The sequence below is a fragment of the Arvicola amphibius genome, chromosome 5, assembly GCF_903992535.2.
Source record: "Arvicola amphibius chromosome 5, mArvAmp1.2, whole genome shotgun sequence".
Taxonomy (NCBI): Eukaryota; Metazoa; Chordata; class Mammalia; order Rodentia; family Cricetidae; genus Arvicola; species Arvicola amphibius.
The window spans coordinates 88,369,416-88,382,910 of NC_052051.1; the positions used below are offsets into that span (position 1 = coordinate 88,369,416).

Sequence of the window (13,495 nt, forward strand, 5' to 3'; positions counted from 1 at the left end):
AATAAGTGGCTTTTATACGTAAAGCAAAGAAAAACCAGTCTACAATTCACAATCCCAGAGAACCTAGACAACAATGAGGACCCTAAGAGAGACATGCATGGATCAAGATCTCCTGAGTAAATTGGGAGAGGGTAGAAGGGGAAAGAAAGGGAGGACAGTGGAGAATGATATATAGCTTAATAAAAACAATAAAAAACAAAATTTTGAAAAACAAAACAAAAACAAAAACCACAAAGGCTGTGCAGAGAAGTACGGCAGAGCGAGAGGACTCAGAAAGTAGGTTTCATCCATCATTCCACACACACAGATCTTTCTCTTTCTGGGATCTCCTATTTCTATTTTTTCTCAGATAAACTAGAACTCCTACAATTTAAATGCAAAACTAACCTTTTATACACGTGGCTTCATCCCCTAATGGGTTCCATGCAGGGATTATTTTATCAGACACAAAACCAAACTAAAAACAGTAAAGATCATACTAGGAAAGTCTGGGGAAGTAATTAACACATGCTCCTTTGAGCCAGACATTCCTCAAAAGTTATACTGGTAAGCAATGGAAAGGTTCCTGCCCGTGTGGATCACAGTTGTATAGCATCCTGAATATCATTGCTGTTCCCACATCACTAGGCTGTTTAGTGACTGGAGAGGGAAGTAGATATGGCAGAGATGCTAAAATGGGAGGGAGCAGCACCAGAAACACTGTCAAAGATGTGACTTTTGGGGATCCCCTGTCATCAGCAAGTTCCAAGAAACAACTGGTCATTGCTGTAGCAACTGATCCCTCATGCATCAGGAGAAAACCTAGCAGTGTTAGATCTCCATGGAGACAGAAAAAATGAAAACTTCCTCCAAATTTGCTGGGGCACCTCCTTTCATCTTTCTCTAATAACTCTAAGTCAGACTTCATAAGTCTGCCATTTTTGTTCCTGAGGAGGATGGCCCTGCCCTGCACCATGTTTGTGCTACTCAAAGCCTTTGAATGCCATGACAGCAAGGTGGGGAGAGGTGGAGATGAGTAAGAAATGGCAGCATTCAGAGTTTAAGTTCTGGGTTGGTCCCAGGTCTCTGTAGCCACAGGGCTAGGTTTGCTTAACCTCTCTGTACCCGTTTCCCTTCTTGGAAAAACTCTGTAACTATCTGTCTCACTCATCATGCAGAGCATTGGAGATGGCAGGTGTGAAGGACTTTGTAAGTATATGAGCCAAGAGGACAATGGTATTCCTCAGTATTGCCAAGGTCAAAGGACAAAAGCCTTGCCAAGTTGTATAAATTAACAGAATACATGAAGGCTAAACACCAAGTACAAAAATACAATGGAGAGCGAAAAAGCCAAAAGTCTACCATTCTAAAAGGTTTTTTAAAAGTCTTTAAGAGGAAGGGGGGGGCGTAGCCCTGGTGTAGAAGCAGATTGCCTGGAGTTCACTGCAAGTGTGGGCTGTATCATGAGTTCCAGGCTAGCCTAAGATAGAAAATAAAATGTCTTGGGTGGGAGGGTTCCCCAAACTTTGAAAACCAAGGGAGTGAAGGGAGAAGTAGTAGTAGCTCTGGATTGCCTCCAGATGTAGAAGGTAAATGTATTAGACAGTTCTTTGTAGAGTATATAATTTAGCAAATGGCAATAACAGAGTACCTCCACTCATTTGTACAGCATATAATTCTTACCTCCTGTATGTTCTAACATTTTTAACACTTCTAGCTGGGGATAAACCAATTCTTTTGGGCGGGCAATCAATTCCCGTGTTTATTGAGTGCCTGTTATGTGCTAAATATTGTTCAGGGTACTTGGGACACATCAGAGAATAAAACAAGGAGCCCTGCCCTCGTGGAGCGCATAGTCTATCGTGTGTCGCCGCTTCACCTATGTACTGCTTGTGGCCCTGGGCAAGTCACTGCGCCTTTCTGCCCAATGGGATAAAAGGAGGCTGGGCTCAGTAGACGCTGAGCCGGGTGTACTGCAGATGGGGACCAGGACACCACCCAAACCCACCACCCAGACAGCAGAGAGGGCTGGAGGCGCATCTTTAATAATCAAGTACAGTGAGGAGAAGGGAGAGGAAGGGAGCAGCTACATGAGCTGCTGCTGCTGCTGCTTGGTGGCGGCCTTGTTGGCCAGGTCCTTGGCCTTCTCTGTAGCTGCCAGTGCCGTCTCCTTTGCTTTTTCTTTGACCTCTTTGGCTGTCTCAACGAGTGTTCTGGAAGGAGCCTCCCCTTGTAGCTTGACCAAGATGTACTCAAAGCCATTCATCGTCTTGGTCACATTGCTTTTGAACTGGGCAAGGCCAAATTCCTGGACAGCTCAAGAGACACCAGATAAGCTGGAGGAGACCTAGGCTTCCCGACAGATTTCGGTCCAGCCGCTGTTGTCAGAGTTCACACAGTAAACACATTGTTCCTCCACCACCATCAGCCGGGCGTGGTTGACGTTCCAGGTGAAGGTGGTCATGGTCTGGTTCTGTGGGTCCACAATAGAGTCCTCCAGGATATATACCGAGTGAACAACATTGGCAGGAAAAAGTTTGTCTTGGTCAGGAGTCTCCTAGACAGAAGCTTCTGGTCAGGGGTCGCCTCCCGGTGTACTATGTCTTCCGTTAAGACATATTTGCTATAGGGATTCGGGTACCGTTGCCAGAAGGCAGCGAACACTTGGTCCCAGGAACTTCGGAGTACGCTCTGGCCCAGGAAATACTTCACCATCGTCTCGACCGGACGGGCTCAGCACCCTTGCAGCATCAGGGTGAAGAGCCCGGGGGTGGGGGACACATGGCTCGGCGCACCCCACCAGGCTCGCAGCTCAGTCTCCGCCGCGCCGCGTCTAAGTCCCTATTGCCGCCATGAGGGACTATAAGACTAGGATAAACCAATTCTTAAAGACAGCAAAAGTCACCACTGGAACGAAGCCTTTAATAGACAAACTGCCCGCCCAAGAGTCTATCTGGCCCTGTGACACAGGAAGCAATAATCCCTCTGTCTTTACTCATACCACCATCAAGCATCAGACCCACACTTTGGTGTTTGCAGCAATCAGAGTAGATAATCCTCTGTTGCTTGCCTGCCTTGCATATCTGCCTTTCTGTGAAAACCACAACTCCAAGTTGTCTAAGACTGTGTATTGTAGACATGAGCTTGTCTCTAGAGCTGAATTATGAAAATTCACAATAATGCCACAAGCATATACTTTAATGAGAAATGAGATGAACTGGAATCTTTCTGCCTAGTAATAAAAACCAAGGATGTTTTATTAACAGTCCATCTTAGTAGAGAGCAGATGGGAAACATAATCAAAGGTATTCACGACTCTCCTGAAATGCTTTACTTTTCCTACGACTGTCAGAAACTACATACTGAAGCTTTCAAACAAGGTGCTTTTATTTTCCTTTGAGGCCAGTGGGCCCTTCTTAGATCTTCCACTACAGCTTGTTTTAGCACAAGATCTTGTAGTTGAGGAGACAGAGGTGAATGTAAAGGAATCAAAGGAATGCAGGAGAAAAAGGGATGTGTAATTAACAGAATTACATAGGAGCCTTCTGTGCCTTTAATTTAGGAAGTCAGTGATTTCAGTCAGCTTCTTTCCAGTATAACACACGGCATCTGCACCCCATAGACTCTGCCACCCAGACTGAGGCAAGTCCTCACTTGGTCAGAGGCTTAAGTGACTCCAATGACTGACAGCTGACTGAAGTCTCATTTAGATATTCCTGTCTCTCTACAAATTAACTCTGAGCACCTGTAAATGTTTCCAACCCCCTACCAAGATGAGGAGCCAAAAAAATGGTTCTGTGTTTGGGTTTTGCCAGCTGGGTGGAAGGTAATAATTCTCAGCACTCTAGCAAGCAATCTGTGGACAAACTGAGCTGGCTGTTCCAGGCCAAGTACAGGTGATACAGTTGTTGTCCCCTTTCAAACACAGCCCGGAAAACCCTTTAGTTCCCTTCACTTGGCTTGTGAGCACAAGACTTTTCTTTGTTATTATCTATTACTTTTATGCATGTGGATGTTTGACCTGCATATAAACCTGTGCATCTTGGAGGCCAGAAGAGGTCAGATTCCCTGGGACTGGAATTACATACAGACCCTTATGAGCTGCCTTGTGGGTGCTAAGACTCAAACCTGGGTCCTCTGGAAGAACAGTCAGTGCTCATCTTTCCAGCCCCCACACAGCCTTTTTGATACACATGGGCTAGTCTAGCTACTCCAGCCGTAAGCAGGTGAACTCTGTCAGTGGCCTTTGTTCAGCCCACAGATAAAGCCATGGGGATGGAGATGATTATTGCTCGGACTACGCTTTGTAGCTAATTTAGGCCAGGTTTTGTTTCATTGTGTGTGTGTGGTATAGAATATGTACACTTTGGTGTGAGTGTGTACACATGTGCAGGTGGGTATGGGAGTGATGGGGGTGTGTAGAGGCCAAAGACTGGTGCTGCTATCTACCTCGATCACTCTCGACCTTATTTTTTTGAGACAAGGCTCTATGAATTTGGAGCTCAACAATTTGACTAAGCTGGCTAGCTGGTCAATGAGCTGCAGGGATCTCCCTATCTTAACCTCCAGTGATTATAGATGCATGCCCCCCCCACCAGCAACTTATATTTACATGGTACAGTGATGCAAACTCCTGCCCTCAGGTGAAATGGGGAAACATTTCACTAACCCTGGCATGCCCATTGCCCCTTAGGACAGGATTTTGTGTGGATGGGGAAGCTCTTCACCAACCCAGCCATGACCACAGCCCCTTGAGACAAGTTTTTGTTGTCATTTTAAAACTTCATTATGTATTTATTTACAAATTTATTTGGGGGATATGTGTGGCATGGTATACATGTAGAGCTGATTCTCTCCTTTCGTCTTGTGGGTCCTGGGTATTGAACTTTCAGATAGGCTGGCTTAGCAACAATCACCTTTTAACCATTTCTCTGACCCTTGGACAATTTTAAAGACAAGATATTTAGCTTTACAGCAGCATTCAAAACTCTTCTTTGATTTCCAAGGGCCTTTTCCAGAATCAGTCACAGTTCCTACTTTCCTTCCTAAGCCTTAGTTCAATTTCCTCCTCCTTATCCATCTCTTAACCCTCATAAAGTCAGAAGTGTAATTCTCTGTGGGTGGAGCCACCTACCTAACACTGAATGTTTTTAGTTGCCAGGTCATGTGCCAAGAACCAGAGATAAACAATTGCATGTTTTTTATGGGGAATTCAAACAAGGAGAAATCAGTGATGAAAATCCAAAAATTCTAAGTTTTTCAATTTTACTCTCCTCCTGGAAAATAACTATCGTTAAAAATCTATTTTCTTACTGAATGTCACAGTGTATAACTTTAATCCTAGCCCTTAGGAAGCAGAGGCAGGTTGATATTTGTGAATTCCAGGCCAGCTGGGGCTACACAGCTAATTTTTATAACTAAACAAAATATATGTATGCATGCAGAGACTCTCTGCATTACATCCTCCATATGCACTCATGGAAATGTTGGGTGAAGTGTGCACATTTGCAAATGGATGAGGTGCCTATTAGCATATCAAAGTGGATGCTGGTCACCAGGTTCTCCCAGTATCGTAGTACTATTAGTGTCCTGTCTCCTCTCAACAGTTCACTCCTCACCCCGCCCCTGCTCTAAGCCTGGTTTGGGAGGATAGAGCACTGCAGAGTCTTCCAGACACAATAGTCCCTCTTCCTTGGGAGAAAATCATGCTGCTAGAAGAGATGAAAAGATTTTGTTGCTTGTTGCTATTGTTTTCTGTCAGTGTGGAGGTGGAATACAGGGTCTTGTGGGTAGCAGCACTGAGCTACATACCCAGACAAGAAGAGTTTATTCAAAGTCATGTTTAAGACCATCTTATAGAAAACTACTTCTTCCTCCATCCAAAATGTATGAAAAAGTAATGGACTTCAGAATGACATTTATAGCTGCCACTAAACCCATGTTCAGAACACCATCTTCTAATGAAAATATATTATGTAATATCCTTGATCATTTTTTCTATGCAAAATGAAAGTTCCATGCTAAATTTCATGGAAGATTTAAATTGGGGCATGAACTATGAGTGACCTTTTTGCCTTATACAGTCCAGCTAGCCTGATGGCTCTCCTAGCCCCTATCACAACAGATACCACATCATAGAGGAGCAGAGTTTGTAGTGGGTCTTATGTCAGCCACAAGCTTGTCTCCATCCAGCCCTCTGTTCACATTAACAGTAAGCAGTATATAATTTAGGAAGGGGGAAATGTGATCATAGCTCTTGCCCCCACACTGCTATGAAATTCCAGTTTTTATGTACAGGAAGCTCCATGTTGATCTTGGCATCCCTATGGGTTAAAAATCTTGTTTAAATGTTGCAGCCTTAGAATAAATAGATTTGAGGTTTTTCTTATGTTGTTTCATAAAAGGTTTCTGCCTGATTATTTACAGATGCTGTTTCTGAGAAAGCTGAAAATAGTCTCACTATGAACACTGAAATTTGGGATCAAGCTTTCCTATTTCATGGGGAACAGTTTGATGGAGTCCGGCTCCAGGGTTGGCCTGCTAAATATTGCGACTAAGATGTCTCCTAGTGTCATGGGGATTGAGGTGTCTGTTGATCAGTTAAAGAGAGGCAATGGGTCCACCAACAACCAGAAGGCAGTGTGGGAAATGTTATGTCACAGATGAGCAAGGCACACTGGGACCCACCTTACTGGCAAAAGAAGAAGCAGAGGTTGCCAGGTTCCAGCATTCTCACTTCCCACTCCACTATCTGATGTTCTATTCATAATGAACAGCGTACATCAAATAATCTATGAATTTTCCTTTTCAAGTCTGAAGTTAGCCTCTGTCTCAGGAGAGACATGGTCTGTATTTCTCAAATAAAGAGAGACCTGACCTTGTTCTTCAACATCTCCAAAGACCTTTGCAAAGCCTTAAGTGTGCCAGAGTACAGTGCAACCCAGAAAGCCTTACTGTTTCCATAGCCCAAACCCTTCAGCTGAGGCAGACATTCTGTCCTCTGGTGCAGGCTTTGGTGGGAACTGGACTCTGGAGAAGCACTGTGTCTGATGCAAAGGGCTCTTGTTCTCATGTGTGCTCCCTCTTCCTCCGTCACTCAAGGAGTATGTGGTCCAAAGACTTTTCCTTCCTATTTCTTAGGAATCTTTAATGATCTTTTTCAAGATAAGCAGTAGTAACTGGAGTAACAGTTCTATTGGGAGAGGTTACAGAGAATGAAGTTCAGTCTACACACATTTAACTAGGGACATCTTGCCCTGGTAGTCAGTGACATTACCATTTCTGACCACTAACCTCTCTGGAACCATCAGGACATGTGGGTGAGGAGCAAAGATGCACTTCAGGACAAACAGCAGGCCACAAATCACAGAATTAAAGACTTTCCCATGTGATTTACAACTTGCAGTAACTATGGTCTTGTGTACGCATTCAGAAGATCACTACCGAAATTCTTATTTTATAGGTTCCTATTCTTTTTTTTTTTTCTTTTTTTTTTTTTTGGTTTTTCGAGACAGGGTTTCTCTGTAGCTTTGGAGCCTGTCCTGGAACTAGCTCTTGTAGACCAGGCTGGTCTCGAACTCACAGAGATCCACCTGCCTCTGCCTCCCGAGTGCTGGGATTAAAGGCATGCGCCACCGCCGCCCGGCTAGGTTCCTATTCTTAAAGAAAAATGAGAGTAACATTTTTCATCTTCCAGGGCACTTCTCCATAGATTCCCTTATGCTGTTGTCATAACTTTTAACACCCAGGCTGAGGGTTAAGCAAAGGAAGGCACAAAGCAGTCAGGTCACTTGTCCAAGGTCACATAGAAAGGAGAAAAGTATGGCCTGCCTCACCTCTTCCTGTATACTGCCACCATTCTTTGTAAAATACACCGTGGCTGCAATGGCATGATTTATACAGATAGTCTCTGGCTTGCCAGCAGTTCAGTTCAGGATTTGTCAACTTCATGATGTGCCCATCCAGCTATTTTGTTTTGTACTTTTGGTCTAGTACCCAATAGGTTACATAAGCTTTGATGCTTTGTTATAGAATGGGCTTTGTGGTAGATAATTTTACCCAACTGCAGGTTAATGTAAGATTCTGTGCACATTCGAGATGGGTGAAGTGAAGCTATGCTGCTTGTTAGGTAGATTAAATGCATCGTCGGTTTATGATGGGCTTATCCAGACGCAATGGCATTGTAAATAGTGCCACATCTGCCCATTATTTTATTGATTCTTAAATATTCTGAAGATATAATTAAAGAACTAGAAATTATACAGATTGCTTAGGAATAGCTATGAAAACATTTTTAACATGGTGTGGCCAGGGTGGTTATGGAGTATTACGGACATGGAGTAGCTGTCTCCTTTTATACCTTTCCAAATCCTTATTCCTCGGGGTCTTGCACTTTGAGGGCTTCTGACTTTTTTATTAGTTTTATTGAGCTATATATTTTTTCCCACTCCCTTCCTTTTCTACCCTCTCCCATGATCTCCAGGTTCCCATTTTACTCAGGAGATCTTGTCTTTTTCTACTTCCCATGGAGATTAGATCCATGTATGTCTCTCTGAGGGTCCTCATTGTTGTCTAGGTTCTCTGGAGGTGGTTCAATGGTTAGGAGTACTGTCAGAGAAGGAATTCTGGTGGCAGCACTCATACTGGGTACTTAACAAACATTTGTGACTCCATAGCCTCAAGGCATCCAGTGTGTCCTTCTAGCCTCTGTTAATACCTGCAAGCCCACTTACAAATATACACACACAAAAAATTTTAAAGTCAACTCTCTTACCAATAATGCATGTTCTATTAATGGTCACTAAAATGAAATTCTATTTAACTTAGAAAAAAGATAAGAAGCAAAACTCTCTCTTTCTCTCTCTCTCTCTCTCTCTCTCTCTCTCTCTCACGCACATGCACACACATACACACACATGTGCATGTGCACAAAGACTTTATAGGTTTTTTCTGAATATTAAGATGTAAGCAAGCAAAGGATTCAGAATTCTGCCCATTTCTTAAAAAAAAAAATCTCAGTATATTCAACATCTGGATCTTAGCATTATATTGAGCAGCTTTCCACACATAAAGTTCACGTCTTGTCAAAACACAAAAAGTGTTGAAAGATAATGACTTCTCATTTTGATGGGTCAGCCTAAAGAATGTCCTGGAAATGTACTCTCATCCTGAAAACATACAACAGAATTTATATAGAGTGGCATCTAGACTCTTCAACTTGTATGCAGCAATGTCCATTAGAGTCTGACTGCATTTCTGGCAGCCAGATATTGTTAATGACTGTCCACATCGTCCCTTTCCTCTTCCACATGTCTGTACTGTCTCTGGAGAGAACTTAAGTTAGAATCTGTGCCTAATGCATATGGTATGTCAGCTACAAAAAAGTAATGTCTTGGCCATCAATTCTTAACACTACTTCTTGGCTAGGTTATTTGGCTCCATTAAAGAATTCTGCTTAGATGTTAAAATTCTGTTCTATGTCACCCATGTGATCTGATGACCTGTAGGGAAGCTAAAGCAGGGTTGAACACCACAAACTGAGATACTGTGATGTGGGAAACTATAAAATTTGGGGGAAGCTGCAAGAAGTATACTTTGGCGAGTACATTTAGGCTGAAGGGACAAAACTAGAATTGGTAGGCTGTCCTCATGACCAGAGTACATGAGGACAATGCATCATATACAAGGAGTTGAGGCAACAAGGGAGTCCCAACTCAGTGACAGCGAAACTCACACAATGAGAGTGTTATCTTAAATTGGATTATTCAGATATACAAATTAGGAAACTGCTTTAATTTAAATCATCCCAAGTAAACAGCAATTTAAGTGCTATTGTTATTAGAATTATTATATTAGAAATTGTTACTATTAGAATATTAGAAGTTGTCAGCAAATTATTTTGGTTTGAATGTTCCTATATATTTCATATATGGTGAAAGGATTACAATATGTATAATTCCAATGAATAGAAGCACATTAAAACCTTTAAAAATATGCTCAAATAAACCATACTCTTCCTGGGGACTAGAGAGGAGGCTTTCTCAGATAGTTATCTGATAATTTTATAGGTAATAAAGGAAAACTAAATACATAAATATAAACCTGGTCTAGATATTGCATTTTTGTTCAATTGGCATTTGCAGGCTGTATGTCTAGCCCTCCAAGGAGTCATTTGAAGCAAAGGTCACTCTTAAGGGCATCCCAAGAATGCATGCTGTCTTCATTTAGACAGCCACAGAAGAAAATGGTGTTGCTCTCTGATGCTTTGCTATGTGCTGTCCTCTCGTCCATAGCACGTGAAGTGTCTTGAGATGAAGGTTCATGCTTTATATTTCCTTTGTATGTCTCGTATGGTAGGGAGTCACCAATTTTAATTATGTAACACATATACAGCAGGTACCTGTCAACTAGTTGACTTTGCCATAATAAAGGTAAATAGCTTCAGATATATCTTTTACATATGTCTAACACTTTATTGAGGAAAAAAATCACACAAGATGAGAGCATCTGTTGGGCAACTGACAAGAAGAAAACCTCAGAGGTGGAAGTGATAGAGGAAGTGGAGAGAGATAGGCAGCAGACACTGAGGAGAAACCATGGGACAAATTGGGGCCTCTTTTTCCAGAGCCCTCTATTGTAAGAAATAGCTCCATTAAATACTGATGCTAAGAGAGTGAAGGAAATTAATTAAATTCTAATCCTGTGTTCATAGTCATTCATCTAATACAGGCTATAAAACATAGAGATCAAGGTCTTCCATGTGAGACAGAGCAGACGTGGTCACAGCTGGAAGGGATCACAAATGATCCAAGATAAAATGTCCTCAGGGTGACCACTACACACCATACTCTTATAGCCCCAGGCTGTCCACTGCACACCACCTCCCTATAGCCCCAGGGTGACCACTGTACATCACCTCCCTTATAGCCTCAGGGTGACCACTGCACACCACACTCTTATAGCCTTGGGGTGACCACTGCACACCACCTCCCTACAGCCCCAGGGTGACCACTGCACACCACACTCTTATAGCCTCGGGGTGACCACTGCACACCACCTTCCTTATAGCCTTGGGGTGACCACTGCACACAACCTCCCTTATAGCCTCAGGGTGACCACTGCACACCACCTTTCTATAGCCCCAGGGTGACCATTGCACACCACCTCCCTATAGCCTCGGGGTGACCACTGCACACCACACTCTTATAGCCCCAGGGTGACTACTGCACACCACACTCTTATAGCCCCAGAGTGACCACTGCACACCACATCCCTATAGCCTCGGGGTGACCACTGCACACCACCTCCATTTCCTTAAAAGTCTCCTGCCTATTCTGACCTGTTCCAATTCACAACTTAAACTGGTCTGTTTTTTTCAAGTCTGCTCCTGTAGTCTCTTTGTTTGAAGGGTGATTTTCACTGTGCTGGTATGTTGTATCTGCACACAGAAAAAGGGGTGAATGTAGTCATCTGCTCTGTGGATGGCTGGTTGAATTAGCTCCCTTTAGTGTATCTACTATTCCAAAGTAGATTAAAAGGAGAGGACAGGACCCCAGAGGTAAAACGTTGTATCCTGGTATGGCTTGAGTCAACACAGATGCTAGTACTCCCTGTGGAAGCATCTGAGCTAAAAAAAAAAAAAAGGTCTTTGGAGAAATAATAGTAACAACAGCAACATGCATTTACTACACCTTTGGCAGGTGTCAGGTACTTTTCAAACTTCTTGCATCTATTAGTTCATTTATTAGATTCTGTGAGCTGCAAGTTCAAGGAGAGAAACATTCTCACATTCTCCAACAATAATAAAAAATTCAGAAAACAGGGCTTAAGGCTCTGGCCTGTCAATGCACAGCACACATATTTCTGAAGAAATACATCTTTAAAAATTTACAGTATACACACATATGTTAAATGTATATCATCTACAATTCAGCTCTAAATTCCAGCTCATATCCTGAGTTGAATCTTTTAAAACATTATGAGGGGCAAAATGAAACATGTGCTATGTTGCCATTAAAATTCCACATTCAAAATTTTTCTAAAAAAAATTTGGTCATGGTAGAGATATATTTAGAGCAGAGCTGAGTGATTTCAGATGTTGTAATATTGCCAGCACACTCATGATGTTACTGCCCAGGCTGATATATGAATTAATAATTCACCTTTCTGAATTCTTTTCTTCCATGTTGGGAGTTCAACTTAAATATAAGCGGTACTATATCATGGAGCTACAGTTCATTCCAAATTTTAATAGTCTGTATGTCTGCCAACTATTTAAGATTTTTAAATATACAAATCCAAGTGAACATTTGCATTTTAGGTTCAATCTTGCACAGATGTATATATCATACTTAGCTCACTTTATAAAAAGGAAGCCACAGAGCTACAAGAGTTTCCCAAATTCTCATTTCAGAATTTCTGATGACCCTCTTCTACATATGTTTACTAGGTGCCTTAGGAGCCACAGATAAAACACAAGGCAGACCTGAAGTTAGGGGATGAAGACCATAAGGCTGCAAGGAGAAGAAGGTAACAACCATAAAGCAGTTGGGAATGGCTAACTCTGAGCAGGAAGTGGCTGCTATTTGTCTACTTCATCTAGAAGAGAGTGTGAAGAGCGAAATGCATCTTCTGCCTCTCCTTCCCTCTGTTGGTGAGGTACAGCATTCACAGCACAGCTCAGAACTCATGGTCTAAACTTTCACAGTGCCATTCTCCTTTCTGTCATGTTACCAACAAGAGTGGAGACCCATGCCTGTAACCCCAGACCTCAGAAGGCTGACACAGCAGGACCATGAGTTTGAGGTCAGTCTAGGCTATATATAGAGATCCTTGCGTGTTTCCTAAAAACCAAACGCCTTAAATTTTTCTTTGTCACCTTCATGTCATTACCCATTAGCTATGCTGACTAGTCCATTATCTTCAGTGCTTGACACGGATCAGAGGATGAACAAACAAGTAACAGAAAACATGGAGCACATAAACACACAAACAAGCAAACACGTATGCACACATATATACATACATGCACTAACAATTCTGCCTGACACACTTGCTATCAAAGCACTCAAAAGGAGGCAGGAGGCCAGAGCAGTGAGTTTGAGGCCAGCATGAGCTACACAGTAAAATGCTAGCTCAAAAAATAATGAGCAGGAGGGGGTGCTCTGAAGACATCACTGAAGACTATGAAGAATTCTATTTTGGATAAAGATTTCTGAGTCAGAATCTACTGTTATATTCCTCTATACTAAGGATATGGGATCATCCTGTAAGATCAGAGAGAGGCTACAGAGGTGTGGAACAGGACGGCAGTTTCTCTCATCTCATGTCTACTGTGGTTTTGTGACATTTTTCATCTTGATATTTCAAGTCTTCATTTATGATATCTATGTAGGGGACATTTCAATTCTTTCTCTCCTGAATTCTTCTTGGACGCACCCAATCTTTGTGGCTAGTCATACCAATGACTTGCCTATACCTCTGAACATCTGCATCTGCCTAATGCAGGCTTCTCCAT

At 42.4% G+C, this 13,495-nt stretch overlaps 1 protein-coding gene and 1 pseudogene across 1 annotated transcript in view; both read right to left on the minus strand.

Moving 5' to 3' along the window:
- Colec12 (collectin subfamily member 12) overlaps positions 1-13,495 on the minus strand; it is a 214,085-nt gene that overhangs the window by 127,965 nt on the left and 72,625 nt on the right. The window lies entirely within an intron of this gene.
- Positions 2,066-2,694, minus strand: LOC119814652 (annotated as a pseudogene).